Source organism: Gorilla gorilla, chromosome 1 (assembly GCF_029281585.2).
Source record: "Gorilla gorilla gorilla isolate KB3781 chromosome 1, NHGRI_mGorGor1-v2.1_pri, whole genome shotgun sequence".
Taxonomy (NCBI): Eukaryota; Metazoa; Chordata; class Mammalia; order Primates; family Hominidae; genus Gorilla; species Gorilla gorilla.
In genome coordinates this window covers 220452568-220470223 of record NC_073224.2, presented here as the reverse complement: position 1 = coordinate 220470223, position 17656 = coordinate 220452568, and the positions used below count along the sequence as shown (strand labels likewise).

General features: G+C 46.1%; 1 protein-coding gene across 5 annotated transcripts in view; it reads right to left on the bottom strand.

The window, feature by feature from the left end:
- The window catches only part of CAPZB (capping actin protein of muscle Z-line subunit beta), a 146544-nt gene that overhangs the window by 91955 nt on the left and 36933 nt on the right, over nt 1–17656 (bottom strand). The window contains exons 1-2 of one of the 5 annotated variants that reach the window (XM_055386230.2): nt 6416–6629; nt 4937–5435 (exon numbers count right to left, since the gene is read on the bottom strand). The exons of the other annotated variants lie outside the window; for them this stretch is intronic. The gene's annotated coding sequence lies outside the window, so the exon portion shown is untranslated. Of the gene's footprint in view, nt 1–4936; nt 5436–6415; nt 6630–17656 lie in introns of those variants that run through there. 5 annotated transcript variants of the gene reach the window in all.

Below are 17656 nucleotides of genomic sequence, written 5' to 3'. Positions count from 1 at the left end.
TGGAGCATTTTCTCTTGGGTGTGCCTACCCCTCCACCTGTCCAACTTTAAAACACAGAATCAACAGGGATGTTACACTAAAGGGGACCCTAGAAACCATATAAACGGTGGAAAATTGAGGCCTGGACTGACCCATAACAAATGAGACATCACATAACGGCAAATGAACCATGACCAGAAAACAAATCTCTTTAGTACACAGTTTAGCGCTTCTGCTTATACAGGTGGAACAGCCCTAACCCAAAAATCCAAATCCCAAACTTTTTGAGCACAGACATGAGGCTCCAATGAGCATATCAGACTTTCGGATTAGGAATGGTCGACCAGTAAGTTCTGCAAATATTCAAAATCTGAAAAGAATCCAAAGAAGTCTCAAATCCAAAATGCTTCTGGTCCCAAGCATTTCGGATAAGAAACCTGTAGTTTAATCATCAGTCAAAATTTAAGAATAGAGTTGATTTTGGGCCGGGCACGGTGGCTCATGCCTGTAATCCCAGCACTTTGGGAGGCCAAGGTGGGTAGAGATCAGGAGATCAAGACCATCTGGCCGAGGTCAGGAGATCAACACCATCCTGGCTAACACGGTGAAACCCCGTCTCTACTAAAAATACAAAAAATCAGCTGGGCGTGGTGGCGGGCGCCTGTAGTCCCAGCTACTCGGGAGGCTGAGGCAGGAGAATGGCGTGGACCCAGGAGGCGGAGCTTGCAGTGAGCCAAGATTGCACCACTGCACACCAGACACCAGCCTGGGTGACAGAGTGAGACTCCGTCTCAAAAAAAAAAAAATTAATAAATAAAAAGAATAGAGTTGATTTTATCCAAGAAAATACTACTTCGGGCTGCAAGCAGTGGCTTATACCTGTAATCCTAGCACTTTGGGAGGCAGAGGTAGGCAGATCACTTGACCCCAGTAGTTTAAGACCAGCCTGAGAAACACAGCGAGACCCCTTCTCTACAAAAAACTTTTTAAATTAGCCAGGTGTGGTGGTGCATGCCTGTAGTCCTGGCTACTCGGGAGGCTGGGGCGGAAAGATCACCTGAGGTTGAGGCTGCCCAGTCTGCATAACAGAATGAGATCCTGTCTCAAAAAAAAAAAAGAAAAAGAAAAAAGAAAATACTCTTTGACTCTTTTGAATAAAATTCTACATTATTAGCATTAACAATGGCAGTATTAAGAATATTTATATATTGTCCAGACTGGGCACACTGGCTCACATTTGTAATCCCAGCACTTTGGGAGGTCGAGGTAGGCAGATCATTGAAGCCAGGAGTTCAAGACTAGCCTGGAGAACATGGCAAAACCCCATCTCCATCCAAAATACAAAAATTAGCCAGGCGTGGTGGTGTATGCCTGTAGTCCTAGCTACCCAGGAGGCTGAGGTATGAGAATCACTTGAACCTAGGTGGCCGAGTGTGCAGTGAGCTGAGATAGCACCACTGCACTCCAGCCTGGGTGACAAGGTGAGACCCTCTCTCAAAAAAAATTTGAAAAAAAGAATATTTATATATTGTCCAGATAATTTTACTTTTATTTTTAAGTGAATTGATCTTTATTAAGAATACTAGGTATCCAAAAGGCAAACCAATTTCAAACGCAAAAGGGAAGGAAACTAACAACTGCTAAGGGTGGCCCAGCATGGGCCAGGCGCTGCACCCTGTGGGTTTCAGGAGAGCCTCGCAACAGCTGCAGGAGGTGGCTCTTGGGTACCCCAGTTTCACAGATAAGTAGAATGAGGCCCTGAAGGGTTAGGTGACTTGCCCCAGAGCACTGAATGACACAGAAGGACATAACACAGGTCCCCTCCCATGCCCAAACATTCTCCAAAGAATGTTAAACACTCCCAATGAAATAAAATTAATTTCTAACGACTTGTAGGGAACAACTTGCAAGCTCACAAAATCAGATAGGGGCAATGAGTCTCTTCTCCCGGGATGAACAAATTATGGACAATGCCATCTACTACCAAATTCTGAAATCTGTCACCGTGGATTACAGACTGTATTCTCACAAACACTATCCCTGGCAGGTGGATTTGTCGAAAACAAGAAAGCCTCTCCCACACAGTTTCTCTGGTTGACGGTTTCCTGGACCCCTTGAGAAGATCTGCAAGGCGCCATCACCTTGTGTTTGATCATTAATGTTTCACAGATGTCTACAGCTGCTGCCTCCACATGATCCTGGCTGGTTTCATGTAACAAGCGACTAATCCCTCCACTTTGTCAACTGGCAGTTAGACACATAATTATGGGCAATCCTGAGACGTCTTCAAGGGATGCCGTACATGTTGTCCATTTCCCCCTCAATGGCACGAGAAATTCAAGAAGCCTTTCACAAAAGTGGAAGCTGAGTAAAGCAGGGTGCTCCTGTCTTCCAAATAACAGTTAAAAGAAAAAACAATTCAGAAAAATGTCGACCACGTGTTCACTGACGAAGGCTAAGAAAAGTAAACTCCTTTTTTCATAGCAGAAGCAGCCAATTCACATAAACCAAACAGATTTATAAGATGGCCTAGATGAAATCTATAATATTTGGACACAGGTTTACTCCAACAAAACCCTGCACATGGCTTCCAAAGACATCGGGGAGAAGCTTCGGTCCAACCTGCAAACAGCACAAATGGGCACGTCTGGATGGGAAAGCAGAAAGGTTTAAAGGATCTGGAAAAAACGAAGGCTCCATCAATCCAAATATTTTATCTAGAAGGGGGTGGTGCTGCTTTTTTGACTTATGTCCAAAAGGAAGCTTGAGGAAAAGAACACAGTGCTTATTGATCCAACAAACCACTTGGGCTATTTCTTCCCTGGGCTTTTGGGCTCCAATTTCAGATGCCTGTGTGTGACTCAATATGGAAGACTCTATCAAATCTCTATTTGTCCCTGTCGGCCTTCCCCATCCAGCTCAAGGGTAACTCTCTATTACAGCACCACGCTCTACACTGACAACCATGGGCCCAGCACTGCAGAGCACAACAGAATTCTGCAACAACTGGCCCTCTGGCTCCCCTAAATAGATCACCAAAGTTTTAAACATATTTTAGTGACAGAAATGTACAATGCAACACTCTACCCACCCATGACACCTTTGCAAACTTAACCCAAGACCTGTCATAACGTTGCCCTCTTCCAATTAATGTCAGGACCCACTGGGCAGGGAGATGCCTGAAACATGACATCCTTTGGGCTTCGATTTTCCAGACCAAAGACAGAGGCCTTGCAGGTCTGCAGCTGGCAGAAAGACCTTGGAAGTAAGACAGACAAGAGTTCAAAGCCCATACTCGCCATTTCCTAGCAATTAAGGTCTGAATAATTCCTTCACCTCTCTGAGCCTCGATTCCTTCATCTGTTTAGTGGCAATAATAATCAAACCTATCTTACAGGGTTATTTTGAGAACAATATCACAAAATATCTGTAAAGAAACTAGCATAGTTCCTAAAACAACAAATATTCAATTAAATAAAAAAAAAATAGGCATTGGCTGGGCATGGTGGCTCACATCTATAATCCTAGCACTTTGGGAAGCTGAGGCAAAAGGACAGCTTGAGGCCAGGAGTTTGAGACCAACCTGACCAACAGAGTAAGCCTTTTTTTTGTTTTTTTTTTTAAGGGTTAAAAAAATACAAAACAGGTATTATCACCATCCTCTTATACAGAACTTCATTCCAGAAAACATAAGATTATAATGTTTCTAGCCAACGCAGTGGCTCATGCTTGGAACCCCAGCACTTTGGGAGGCCAAAATGGGAGGATCACTTGAGCCTAGGAGTTCAAACCAGCTTGGGCAACATGGTAAAACCCCGTCTCTACAAAAAATACAAAAATTAACTGGGCATGCCTGTAGTCCCAGCTATTTGGGAGGCTGAGGTGGGAGGACAGATTGAGCCTGGGAGGTCGTGGCTGCAGTGAGCCACGATTGTGCCACTGCACTCCAGCCTGGGGGACAAAACACCCAAAAGGCAGGAGAGTGGGTAGCCACAGAACAAGGGGCCTGATAATCAAGTCAGTCAAAAAGTTTTTTTTTTCCTTTCTGTCTCAAAGGAAAAAAAAAAAAACACTCATTATAATATGGAATTAAACATACACACGCACACTCTCACTTACGCAAGTTAACATTCCCTAAAGGCATGAGAGTGGGTAGCCACGGAACAAGGGGCCTGAAAATCCAATCAGTCAAGGCCGCTCCTTTTTGGTTCTTTTGGGTAAGCCAAAATGATCTTTACTAGTGGAAACATTATTCCTCCATCAACAGACAAGTTTCCTGAGAGCTGGTGAACATCTTGCCAACAAGACATATTTCGCAAGCTCAAAACCTTCTTTCTTTCCATCCCCAATCAAACGTTGAGTGTTATGTCTCAAGAAGAAAGCTGGCTGAGGAAGGAGCTTAACATCCTTCCATGAGCAAAAAGAATTAAAGAAAGGGAAGCAACAAGTTCCAGTTCCAAAATAGCTTTTTGATAACTAGGAACTAAGCCCAGCCCTGGACAGTATTACTGACTCTCACCACCACCTAAAACAGGCTCTGCCAAACACAGCACAACAACCAACTGCTACTAACAACTTTCACTAAGCAGGTAGTGCACGGCAGGCGCTGACTTAGGGCTTAAAACACAGCGATAATAGTAATAGCTAAAACTTATTAAGCCATTCTTCTAAGTGCTTTATATGCCAATATCTCATGTAATCTTAAAAATGAACCAAGGAGTTAAGTGCCAGTATCAGTCTCAGATGCAGAAACTGAGGTACGGAGAGAGTGGTGAGCTTACACATTTAAATGGATGGCAGAGCTGGGGTTCAAAGGCAGGTGCATCTGACCCCAGAACCTGTGTGCCTACTCAATACTCCACAGAGCCCAGCAGCTGGGCCACCTGTGCTAAGAACCACTGCCATCTCTTTGTTTTAAAGTCTCCAAAAGAAGAGGAGCGGGTTATTTAGCACCTACTTTTGCACAGTTGAGTCACAAGTGAGGAAGGCAGCACCGCTCTCTAGTTAAGGATACAGGTTTGAAAGGAAAATTGTCTGCATTCAAATCCTGACTCCACCGGATCCCAGCTGTGTGAGCTTGGACAAGTCACTAAACTCTTCTGAGCCTCGAGTTTCCCCATCTATAAATGAGGGTAGTAACACAGTAGTCACCCTTTATCTGCAGTTTTGTTTTTTGGCAGTTTCAGTTACCTGTGGTCAACCATGGTCTGAAAATACTAAGTGGAAAATTCCACAAACACTGGAAGTTTTAAATTTCACGCCGTTCTGCGTGATGAAATCTCATGCCTTCCCACTCCGTCCTGCCTGGGACATGAATCATCTTTTTGTCCCGCGTATCCACACTGTACAAGCTATGTACCCGTTAGTCACTCAGGAGCCGGCTCGGTTCTCAGATCCACTGTCATGGTGTCACAGGGCTTGCGTTCAAGTTACCCTTATTTTGCTTCATAATGGCCCTAAAACACAAGAGTAGTGATGCCAGCAATTCAGATATGCCGAAGTGAAGACAAAAGGGCTTCTTTAAGTGCAATTTCTCAATTTAATAAAGGAAGGGAAAAACTATATGCGGAGACTAAGATCTATGGTAAGAATGAGTCTTCTATCTAAAATTTTGAAGGAAAAGAAATTTGTGCTAGTTTTGCTGTCACACCTCAATGCAAAGCATATAGGGTTCGATATTATCTGTGGTTTCAGGCATCCAATGGGGGTCTTGGAGTATATCCCCCATAGCTAAGGAGGGACAACTGCTATACATACATTATACTGTTATTTTAAGGATTATGTGGGGGTAATCCTCATTCAGTATCTGGCACATACCTGGGACATAGTCACTGCTCCATAAATTCTACACGTTAAGTCAACAGAAAAGAGGAAAAACAAGAAAGTAAAAGCATATAATCTAACAATTTCACAACAAAGGCCTCGCTGGCCTTCTGCCAACCTCTAGAAAACAGTGCTGGACTCTGTGTACCCACAGTGTGGCTGGGACTGCAGACACCAGGAAGACCTTGGGACCTGTGGAGCCTGGATGGTTCAGTTGTCTGAGCCAAGGAGGGCTGGATTAGGCTCAGTGATCTAAGCTGAGCAAGTTTCAGCACATACCTCTACAAAGTGGAAGCCCAGGGATGGCTGATATGATGATTCTTTAGGAAGCCAAATGCTCAGTTTCTCAGAAAGGTGTTTTCCTGTTTCATGACAGATAAAAAGGTTTCTCATCCAGACAAATAAATCTGCTGACTGAGAGCTTTCATTAAAAGCAAACAGTCTTGCAATAAGGAACCGTAAGCTAGGAAGGCCTTCCATGAATATATGAAATGTCACAAGTCCTCACAGCCTGTGTCTGAGAGTGGGAGAGGGAGAAATTTGAGAAGGTGCTGACCAGCTCGAAGACTGGGATATCATAACCCTAACAACATCCAGTCAGTACATTCCTCACCTACAAACGGAAATCACAGGCAAGGCCACACACCGCTGAGTCCCAGGAGACACACCTTCCCAAATAAGTGTTTGAGTGGGTTGCTGTTAACTTCCAATAAAGCAGATAAATGGTATCATCAATTGCTTCCTGTCTTCAGGTCTTATCAGTACAGAATGCTAAGTCCGCCAGCCTCGAAAGCCTGTGTACCTTCCACAGTCTTAAAGACTTGATGGGAAACTGGAAAAGCAATCAGGAACAGAACACCATGGGCACGAGACTCATTCCAGGTACTGTCACAGCAAGACACCCTTCTAGTATTCCAAAGCTAGGAACACACCTCCCCTTGCTCCCGCCAGCCCAGGGAAACCGAATAAGCTGTTTACCAGGGACCCCAGCAAAGCGAGCCTCAAAACTCACCAGTGGGAGAACTTCATGACACAAAGAGAAAAACATCGTTGCTTTCATTTGCCAATTTTTAAATACTTAGCTCATAAGTTCTGTGACCAAAACTAATAGAAGGCTCGGTAGGAGAGCTCGGAAAAGCAGAGGGGGTTGTTTTCCTAGGCTGCTTCCTCTAACACGAAGGTGGAAATCAATTCGCTTTCCCCTTCTAACCCTCGAATCCCTGGAGAACGATCGTGTTTGGATGGCCTACGAATGCTCAGCTTTCCGGCAGTGCCCCAGACGAGGAATCCATCCATCCAAGTATTGTTCTTACCTCCCACCACCTCCTACGTCAGTGGAGGGGACCGGGCACATGGTTCCGAGGTCATGCTCCTCACTTAGAGGATCGTGGGAATGCTTACGGAAACACTTGTCACGGCGCTGCCAGCTGGAATCGCTGCTTAAGAAGAGGCTGGAAAACTAGGGAGTGAGCGATCAGAGACGGGAGGCTGGGGAGAGCAGGGAGGCAGATGTTGTGTGTTATCACTGAAACAAACACAAGCCATCCAGTTGTGCACTTCAGCTACGTGCGGCTTAGCGTGCTTCGATAATGCCTCCAGAAAGTCAGGGAAAGGAAAAACAGAGGAAGCTGGGCCTCTCTTCTACCACCTCGAAACTGTCCTGCTGCCAAACAGATCTGGGAAAGCAGGTTTTAATGAGAAAATTCAATTAGGAATAAACTTAAGTAACCCCATAGCATGCTGAGTGAAGAGAGGAGCCTTTCTCAAGTGTCTTAGTGCCGAGGAGTGGACCAAGGGGCTCTGAAAAATGACCAATGAGGCTTCCCGCCACTCAGAGGAAGCCAAGCTCAAATGACCAATGAGGCTTCCCGCCACTCAGAGGAAGCCAAGCTCAGAAAGGCCACGAAGACCATCCTCGCTTAAGCGCGGGGCCAGATTCCAAGGCCAGGTCTGCTCCGCCTCATCCATTTCTTGTGCTGTTTCCCAGTGAGACTCAGCAGAGGACACACGAGGCCACATGAGGTACCCACGTCAGGATCTCAGCTCTCCAACACAGGGAGGGGTGCAACGAAGGCAAGGACACAGGTGCTGTGCGTGACTCCCCACCGGGGCCGGCGGGCACTGGGTGGCTCAGAGATCATTAGGAATGGTCGCTCCCTCCCTTTCTCCTGGTTTCCCTTCTGTCCTCTGATAAGAGGAAAGTGGCTTAGATCATTCTCACAGGAAGATTAAATCCAGAGCAAGGGAAAGGGATAGGAATCCGTTTCCAATCAATGATGGAAACCAGATTCCCTCATCAGTTGGGATTCATTCTTACATGTTGTAAACATCACAGAGCTCCACCCATGGCTACAAGCGTTCAGGAGGTATGAAGCATGGTGGCACATCCTGGGTGAGAGCTGCCTGTGGCCAAGAAGCCACCCGGCTTGGGCTGGCCCATCTGAGGGACAGGAAGCAACACGTCTCTTGGAAGTTGTCCCCAAAACTCCCATCTCAGAAAGGTGAGATAAAGCACAAGACTGCCCCACACTCTTGTACATGTTCTATATTTACAGGAATAAAGTTTTAAAACCATCTTAGACAACTATAACCTCCTTCCTGTAGAACATACCCATGTACATTTGTACTCATATGGGAAAATATGGTATCAATTATTAATAGTAAAGTCTTTGAATTAAAGGTCTTTTGTTCTTGAAGAACCACGGGATCTCAGTTTCAGTGGCCTTGGAGTCCCACTTCCCCTGTATGAAATCCCTAAAGCACTAGGTGTTTTGACCCCTGCTTGATCTTGACTATGGGGAAAATGCACCATGTCCCCGGTCAGCCTGTGTCACGCGGTGCTGGCTGTTTGGCAGCTCTGCCTTACACTGCAGCCTCCAGCACAGAGAGTCCTCTGTCCAGAACCACCTCAAGGATGTGCAAGTTCTCTGCCACATGGCATCCCTCAGACACCTGAAGTGAGCCATCTCAGCCTCCCTCCAAGCAGCTTCCCTCCCGGCTGACACTCCCAGCTCTGCTGTGTCCTGCACATGGCACGCTTCCGAGACCACTCGCCCTCGGCTGTCCCCAGGGGTTCATGCCACTGGATCACTGGGTGCTTAATAGGCGCCAACCATTTCAGAAACCACCTCTTATTCCCGTGAGAGCAACCCCTGCAAGTATTCTGTTTTGGTTTTGTTTGTGCTTTTTCTTTTTGCAGGAATCAAGGCCCTAACATCCAGAACCTCAGCAGTCTCTCTGGCTGCCATCCACATCATCTACCCAGACACGAAGAGAGCGGGACAGGACCACAGCGTGGCCAGGTGGGGGTGCTACCGGTTTTCCCTACAGCTGACGTAAAATACATATATTACTGCAAATCTAATAACCTGCTTAGAAAGCACTTCAAGGCAGAACCATTCAGGAAATACCTTAATACAAACTACTTTTCTTTTTCTTTTCTTTTTGTTTTTCTGAAGCAGGGTCTTGCTTGCATACCACCATGTCTGGTTAATTTTTGTACTTTTTGGAGAGACGGGGTTTCACCATGTTACCCGGGCTGGTCTTGAACTCCTGGGCTCAAGCGATCCACCTGTCTCAGCCTTCCAAAGTGCTGGGATTACAGGTGTGAGCCATGCACCCGGCCCATAAAATACACCTTTGTAATGAATATGTGAGAAATAGATACTGGAAGAGATGTTGTAAAAACAATTTTTTATTTTTATTTAATCTCTCTTATGCAGATTAAGCATTTCCCCTGAAATCCAACCCTCATAGCTCAGTCCAAACTTTTCCTCACTGTGAAAAGGTGAACTCCAGACCAGCCTAAGGCCAGCCGTTCTGAATGGCAACCACTAGATTCAAAGCAAGGTGCTGTGATGTTGCTAGGTGTTTGGTTTGTGCTCCTATGACCAGTGTGGGGGGAAGGGACTTGGGCAGACATCCAAGCTGAGGTCCCCTGGGCAGAGTGACTCAGAATTAGTGTCTGGATAGGCATCCGTGCACCCAACGCTACTGACTTACTCCAGTTCATCCTGAAGACAGACTATTACAGTAAAAGCCATGTTTTAAAAAAGTTATAGCTGCTAGGCCGGGCGCGGTGGCTCACGCCTGTAATCCCAGCACTTTGGCAGGCCAAGGCGGGCAGATCACGAAGTCAGGAGATCGAGACCACCTTGGCTAACATGGTGAAACCGCGTTTCTACTAAAAATACAAAAAATTAGCCAGGTGTGGTGGCGGGTGCCTGTGGTCCCAGCTACTCGGGAGACTGAAGCAGGAGAATGGCATGAACCCCGGGAGGCGGAGCTTGCAGTGAGCTGAGATCGTGCCACTGCACTCCAGCCTGGGCAACAGAGTGAGACTCCATCTCAAAAAAAAAAAACAAAAAAAACAAAAAAAAACAGTTATAGTTGCTAAAACCTTATGCAGAAAGTCCACGAAGTTTGAAAATATACGTCATATAAACGTAAGCGAGGCTGAAAACGCGTGAATCCCAGTTAGCTCACCCTGCATTCCTGCCCATGCAGCTCGTGACCCAGCTACAGCCTTGGGTCTGTACTCTCCCTGCAGTCAGAGGATGGGGACACGTGGCACACTGCTGGCCTGAGCGCAACAAGAGTCCGTTTGCTTGGGGACATTTCTTGGAAATAAAGTAAGTATCAGGAACACTGCATTTTTTCTGGGACTCGGCTTTGTTGCCCAGCCCAGCACAGGGAAAGAGGAGTTTTAAAGTGTTTCAGAGGAAGAAAGAGAAAACCTTGTTGGCCTCAGGGGAGTGAGGTATAGCACATTCATTCAGCTTCATTTACTGAGTACCTACCTAGTATACACAGCGGGGCATGTTCACCCCTTTTTTTGCATAACAACATACACCCAGGGTGGCTCCAGTACACTCAGAACTACGGAACTGAAGAAGCGTCACATCACATCCTTCCCAAGTGATGCTGGGTGGGGTCCCCAGTGTAGAAGGCAGACAGAAAAAAAAAAACCAGCAGCACCAAACGGCTCAAAAGCTCAGGAGAGGCCGGGTGCAGTGGCTCATGCCTATAATCCCAGCACTTTGGGAGGCCGAGGTGGGCAGATCACCTGAGGTCAGGAGTTCGAGACCAGCCTGGCAAACATGGCAAAACCCCATCTCTACCAAAAGTACAAAAATTAGCTGGGCGTGGTGGTGGGTGCCTTGTAATCCCAGCTACTGGGAGGCTGAAGCAGGAGAATTGCTTGAACCGGGGAGGCGGAGGTTGCAGTGAGCTGAGATTGTGCCACTGCACTCCAGCCTGGGCGACAGAGCAAGACTCCGTCTTAAAAAAAAAAAAAAAAAAAAAGCACAGGAGAGGTATCCACGGCCCTTAAAAAGCATCAGTGATAGCTCCAAATGCTGAAAGGTGAAGGGCTCCGTCATCTTTAAACCCTGTTTGTGATTTCCAGTTTCAATGAGCCTACATTATTACTGTAATCCTAAAAAAAAGGCTCACAAATTTTTTAACTGACAATTTTCAAAAAACAAAAGTCAGTGCTTAGTCCTGTTGTTTACATCAGGTACACTGTTAGAATTTGGCTTTCAGAATGGAGAGACCCAGACTGCTCATGACAATTAAACCAGAGGATCTGATTCAAACTGATTCGAGCTGGGGAGTGGGGGGGTGTGGAGTGAGCAGGAGCAGCTGAAACAACGCTGGGCATGGAGGATAACTGCTGAAGTTGGGCGACAGATAATTGGGGGCTCATTATATCACGTGCTTGAAATTCTCTGTAACAAAAAGTTCTCTGATTTTAAATCAGGCAACACTAACTTAAAGTTCCCTTACGGTAAGGCCTGGTTGCCACCTACTCCTAGGCTCTTGCAAGCTTTAAGGCCAGTATGAGTCGAATGTTTACTGGACATTAGGCAATTTTCTCACACTCACACTCGCACTCGGTCCAGGAAAGCCCTCCTGGGGCAGGGGGCCAAAGGAAACCCTAAATGCAGCTTTGTAGCAGCCCAGCTGCTCTGAAGGACTGAAAAACACAGGGTCCTCAAAAATCACCAAAAAACCCTTTGGCTTGGACAGCTTTTCCTTCCCTGGCTTCCTGTAAAGATGCCGCAGGCTCTCTAGAATCTCCAACTCCGGTTTGTTTTTAGGAAAGTTCCGTTCCTCCTGCCTTCAGCTTGGCTGCCTACTCCACGTTATACAAATACACCTCCTCTGTGCGGCGCAAACGACCTCTACGCCAGTGGTGCTGAAGGGGAGCCTTCGCTACTTGCATCCATCCTATCAGCGTCCAGACGAGTGAACACATAGATGTCTATCACTGACTTCATACCCTTCCCCCAACAAAAAAACCTTAAAATCATAATTACATCCTTCTCTACAATGACCTTTCTTACTTTTATAACAGGATTTTAAAAATCCATTCCTGGCCAGGAGTGGTAGTTCACGCCTGTAATCACAGCACTTTGTGAGGCCAAGCTGGGAGGATGGCTTGAGCCCAGGAGTTCCGAGACCAGCCTGGGCAACATACTGAGATCCCATCTCTACAAAAAAAAAATACAAAAAAATTAGCCAGGCATGGTAGCGCGTGCCTGTAGTCCCAGCTACTCGGGAGACTGAGGCAGAAGGATCACCTGAGCCTGGGAGGTCAAAGCTTCAGTGAGCTATGATCACACCACTGTACTCTAGCCTGGGCAACAGAGAAAGACCCTATCTCAAAAAAATAAAAAGATAAAAATCCATTCCTTTTTTTTAAAATAAGACACTGTATAATATTAATATAGCCATGGCAGCACCACTGGACTTACGGCCTGGCTTTAGGGAGACCTCAGACTGTTGACGTCAGTTTCTGGTCCACAGCTGCCTTGGAAACCTCCCTGAGCCAAAATTAAAACAACAGCTTTCTCTCAGGGTATGCTTAAGTTATTGTTGTTGTTGTTGTTGTTTTAAAGAGAAAAAAAGACAACAGGTTTGATGTGACACTGAGTGTCTCCGCTGTGCCAGGCACTGTGTCAGGTACTTTACAAACAAGGAAAGCAAGGCACAGAGAGGCCAGGTCACCTGGGCAAGGCCGCCTGGCAGATGCTGTGTGTGGCCGCAGAGTGAGGCATGTCCCAGACTCAGCCTTCCTCACCAAGAGGGACTCAAAGCCTTCTGGGGCACTCTGTGATGAAAGCTATGGGCTCTCTCCCCAGGGAGTGCACACACACAAAAGTCTGAATGAAATATCTGGTGGGTTCATAGTGCCCCTCTGATCCCCAAACGTCCCCTCTGGTTAAAAAAACTCTATTCAGGTGAAACCCTGTCTCTACTAAAAATACAAAAATTAGCCGGGTGTGGCAGAGCACGCCTGTAATCCCAGCTACTCAGGGGGCTGACGCAGGAGAATTGCTTGAACCTGGGAGGCGGAGGTTGCAGGGAGCAGAGATAATGCCACTGCACACCAGCCGGGGCAACAGAGCCAGACTCCGTCTCAAAGAAAAAAAAAAAATTCTATTCAGATTTTCATCAATGAAGAGCTTCAGCAGGAGTGTCTCCCATAGAAAGAGGCAGGTGTGTCTCTGGCCTCAATCCCTCTCTCTCCTGAGGTGTACATGGCCCCAGGGCTTGCCCCTCCGTCAGTCTGCAACACCCCCCAGCCCTGAGGTCTCAGACACCCAGCTGCCACCTCCCCACCCTGTGACAACTTGGGCTTGTATCTTATCAAAACTCTCTAGGGTCCAATCCTCTTAAAACAATGAAAACATTTTCTCACTCATATAAACAAACAAACCTTTACTGAAAACTAATGATGAACACAAAGGGATTATTTACAGAAAACAGCGTGCCTAGCCCCATCTAGATTATAAACATAACTGCACACTGGCTCTAAGGACCCTGCCATCTTCCCAGGCCCTGGCCTCACTGTTCTGCCACTCCCCAACCTCATGCCTCAAACTGACACAAAGGAACCAATCCTCCAGCCAAAGTAAGCAATTACAATGTGTAGCTGAAATTCAGAGAGGTGATCTAAAAAGCAATTTTGTAAGATAGCTCCAAATTGGGAAGAAAAAAAATTTTTGTATTTTATTTTATTTTTATTTTTGAGATGGAATCTCACTCTGTCCCCCAGGCTGGAGTGAAGTGGCGCAATCCTGGCTCACTGCAACCTCTACCTCCCAGGTTCAAGCGATTCTCTTGCCTCAGCCTCCCAAGCAGCTGGGACTACAGGCGCCTGCCACCACACCCAGCTAATTTTTGTATTTTTAGTAGAGACAGGGTCTCACCACGTTGGCCAGGCTGGTATCGAACTCCTAATCTCCAGTGATCTGCCCGCCTCGGCCTCCCAAAGTGCTGGGTTTATAGGCGTGAGCCACCACGCCTGGCCTTTTTAAAATTTTTTTGACCCATGCAATCTTTGACACAAAGATATCCATTTCAGCATTATTTATGATAGCAAAAAGTGAAAACAGCCTTCATGTCCAACATGAGTAAATTAAGGTACAACTGTAAGATGAAGCACTGTACGATCACTAACAGGAAGTTTGCAAAGGTGTTTTAAGCAAGTGGGAATAAGACTTATGTGACCCAATAGGAAAAAGCAGGATGCAAATTTCAGAGCCATATTTTAAAAATGTGCTCAGAAGACTCGAACAAAAACCCACCAAAAAAGCAAAAGTTGTTTTATCCATGAGGGGGAATTTTGAGTGACTTTTTTTTTTTAATTCTCTTTATACATTTTGGCATTTTCCAAGAGTAAAACATGCACTTTCCCCGCTTTGCCCTTTCCTTCTGATTATAAATGTAATATAGGCTCTCTGTAGGAAATTCAAAGCATTACAGAAAGTGAAACATCCCCCTGTGATCTCACCACCTAGAGACTCCCCAAAGGTAACTGCCAATAATAACTTGGTTCCCATTCTTCCAGATGTTTTCCAACAGGGATTACTTTTAGAATCAAATAATTTCTCTAAAAAATAATCCGCATGATTCCATACATATGAAATGGCCAGACAGAAAGTGAATGATGAGCTGGGGCAGGAGTGGGCATGAAGAATAACTGCAAATGGATGCAGGGGGTGTTCTGGGGGTGATGGAAATGTTCCAAAATTGGATTGTGGTTATGGATGCACAACTCTGTAAATTTCCTAAAAATGTACAAAACCGCACTGTACACTTAAAGCTGGGGAATCTTATATGTAAATCAGACCTCAATAAAGCAGCTGAAAAAAGAACAAAACAACCACTAGAGGCAGGGAGTGCTGGGCTGTGCAGGAGGGCAGTCCATGGCTTTATGCTCTGCCCTCAAGAGCACATGGTAAGACCCTGTAGCAGGAACAGAGGAAGTTGGAGTCCTCTCGGCATCACCTGGACAAACAGCCCTCGGCAGAGAGGCTCAACAGATAACCTGAGGGCGGCAGGGTCAGCGAGGTCAGTTCCAGTCTACACGGGAGGCAGGAAGAGCGCCAGCCCTGAAAATGCATTCCTGAGGCTCAGGCTGCACTGCCAGGCTCGCTTTAAAGCCAGGCCAAAGGAAAACAGCACTGGCCGGGGTGTCCAAATACTTTACCAAGTTCAGGATGCACTGCGTGCAGGAAAACTGAGACCATTTTTCTCTGTTTCAACAGAAACTTGAAAACCACCCCTGACAACATGTTAGTCCCTGGAAGTACTCAATTACGGTGAAAAGCCATTGGCAAAAGTTAAAGTGAGTAACATGACAGTGAGCCATGTAAGAAGTAAAGGTGAGTGGAAGATTATGAACTACATAAAAGGCACAATGACCTGAGTCTAGAAAGGCAATCTGGAAGCCTGAAAAGGTACAAATGGGTGCAATTCTCTTAGAAAGTAATGGGCAAATAAATGTCAAAAGCGTTTAAAATATTCATACCCTCCTAGGAATCTACCCTAATGAAACCACTCAAGCTGATGAACAAAGATGCCCACTGCTCTACCCACTGCTCCACGGCAAAAAAAAACTGGAAATAATCTCCCCCAGCAACAGGGAAGTGATCATCTACTGTGTAACCCTTACAATTGCACAGTGTTAAAAACGTGGGAAAATGTTTTATGTTTCATTAGCAAAACTGAATATAAAAATTTACTATCGAGTGAGTAAAAAAATGCCCAAATCCTGGAAATGATATATAAAAACGTTAACAGTGTTTTTCTTTACTTGGAAAGATTGATTTTTTCCCCTCCTTTCATATGTATTTAGTGAACTCCAAGTTTTTTCTATCACACGATTTCAGTCTCTAAAAATCCGTGATCCATCATGCCAACTGGATTTTGTCCATTTTACCCTCTATGGTTTGTACTGTGCAAAACTAGGCTTCACTTTATTTTCCAAACAAAAAATACTATTACTGAGTATGTTTTCTCAAATTACCACCCCACTGCCCAAAAAATGACACCTGCCACACTCAAGATTATGGTGGCCCCCAGGAGGTGTGCCTATCCCAGCCCTCACTGGGTGCAAGCTCTCTCTTTCTTCTATCATCCTTCTGCAGAGAAGGATTTTGTAGTTGTTGTTGCTTTGTTTTAAAGTGGGAAAGAAAAATATTGACGAATTTAAAACTCGACCTAGACAGAGACATTGGGCAGCACCAGACCTAATCTTTTTTTTTTTTTTTTTTTTTTTTTTTGAGATGGAGTCTCACTCTGTTCAAGCGATTCTCCTGTCTCAGCCTCCTGAGCAGCTGGGATTACAGGCACGCTCCACCACGTCCAGCTAATTTTTTTTTTTTTTTGTATTTTTAGTAGAGATGGGGTTTCACCATGTTGGCCAGGCTGGTCTCAAACTCCTGACCTCGGGTGATCTGCCCACCTCGGCCTCCTAAAGTGCTGGGATTATAGGCGAGAGCCACTGCACCTGGCCCAGACCTAATCTTTGAGGGAACTCAGCATCATCATAGAAGGCTGAAACCACAAGATCTATTTTTTGTGCCTTCGTAAGAGTGTTTTGTGGATGCAGCAATCCAGTGAAATGGTGAGTTGCACAGATACACCTGGGGGATGCCAGCCTAACTAAGATCAGGGCCAGGGCGGCACAGCAGCACCCTGGGAGCCGGTGGAGGAGGGCACGGCTCACTGGCGCCATCCGACCCAGCCCCAGCAGCTCGCAGGCCACACTGCTCCTCTCCGCCTCAGTGGCCTTGCCAGAATGCTGGGCCTCTCTGATGCACTGGTACCATCTAAGCAATCAGCAACTAACAGTAGTGAAAGCATAGTTCATTTTAGGTTTAAGAATTGGAACAGGCTCAATGTTGCTCTCTAATGACACCCTCACTCCCCTGCACTCTAATAAGCTTCCGTCAGTGTGAAGAAAAGAGGGCGGAGGGAGGGCTTACTCGAGGGAACTGTGAAACACACTCCACCAGGAGTGGGTGGAGCTCAGGACACCTCTCAGGCCTGGCACAGGTGGGCTTTTCTTTCGGAGGAAAATTAAGTAGTAGCCAGTCAACCTATCAGCCAACTGCGCATCAAGGGGCCACAGTCTATAGGATGGGAAGCCAAATATCTCCAAGCAAGAAGGGTGGTGCGCCGCTGCGCACATCCCAAATACCCGCTTCTCTCCAGGCACTGCCCACCCATGAGGGACTTTCCCTTTTCCAAGTGGCAGAGCTCCACTCCTGGCTGTCAACCACTGTGAATGGGACATCTCCTTTCCTCCTCCCTTCCACCCTTTCGGGAGAGCATTTGATTAATATTTTTCTACTTTTGTTGCCCCAAGTTGAGGAGTGTTTAGAGATGGAAAATAATACATTACTTCCCTCTCTGACAACCGCCTTAATCCACAAAGCCCAGAGGTAAAAACTCACAAGCTGTTTCTTCTCTGAACCGCAGAAACAAACCTGGTTACAGTTGGGCCACTGTGGACCAGAGAAAGATGCAGCGTTTCATCATCACCTACCCATGATAAATG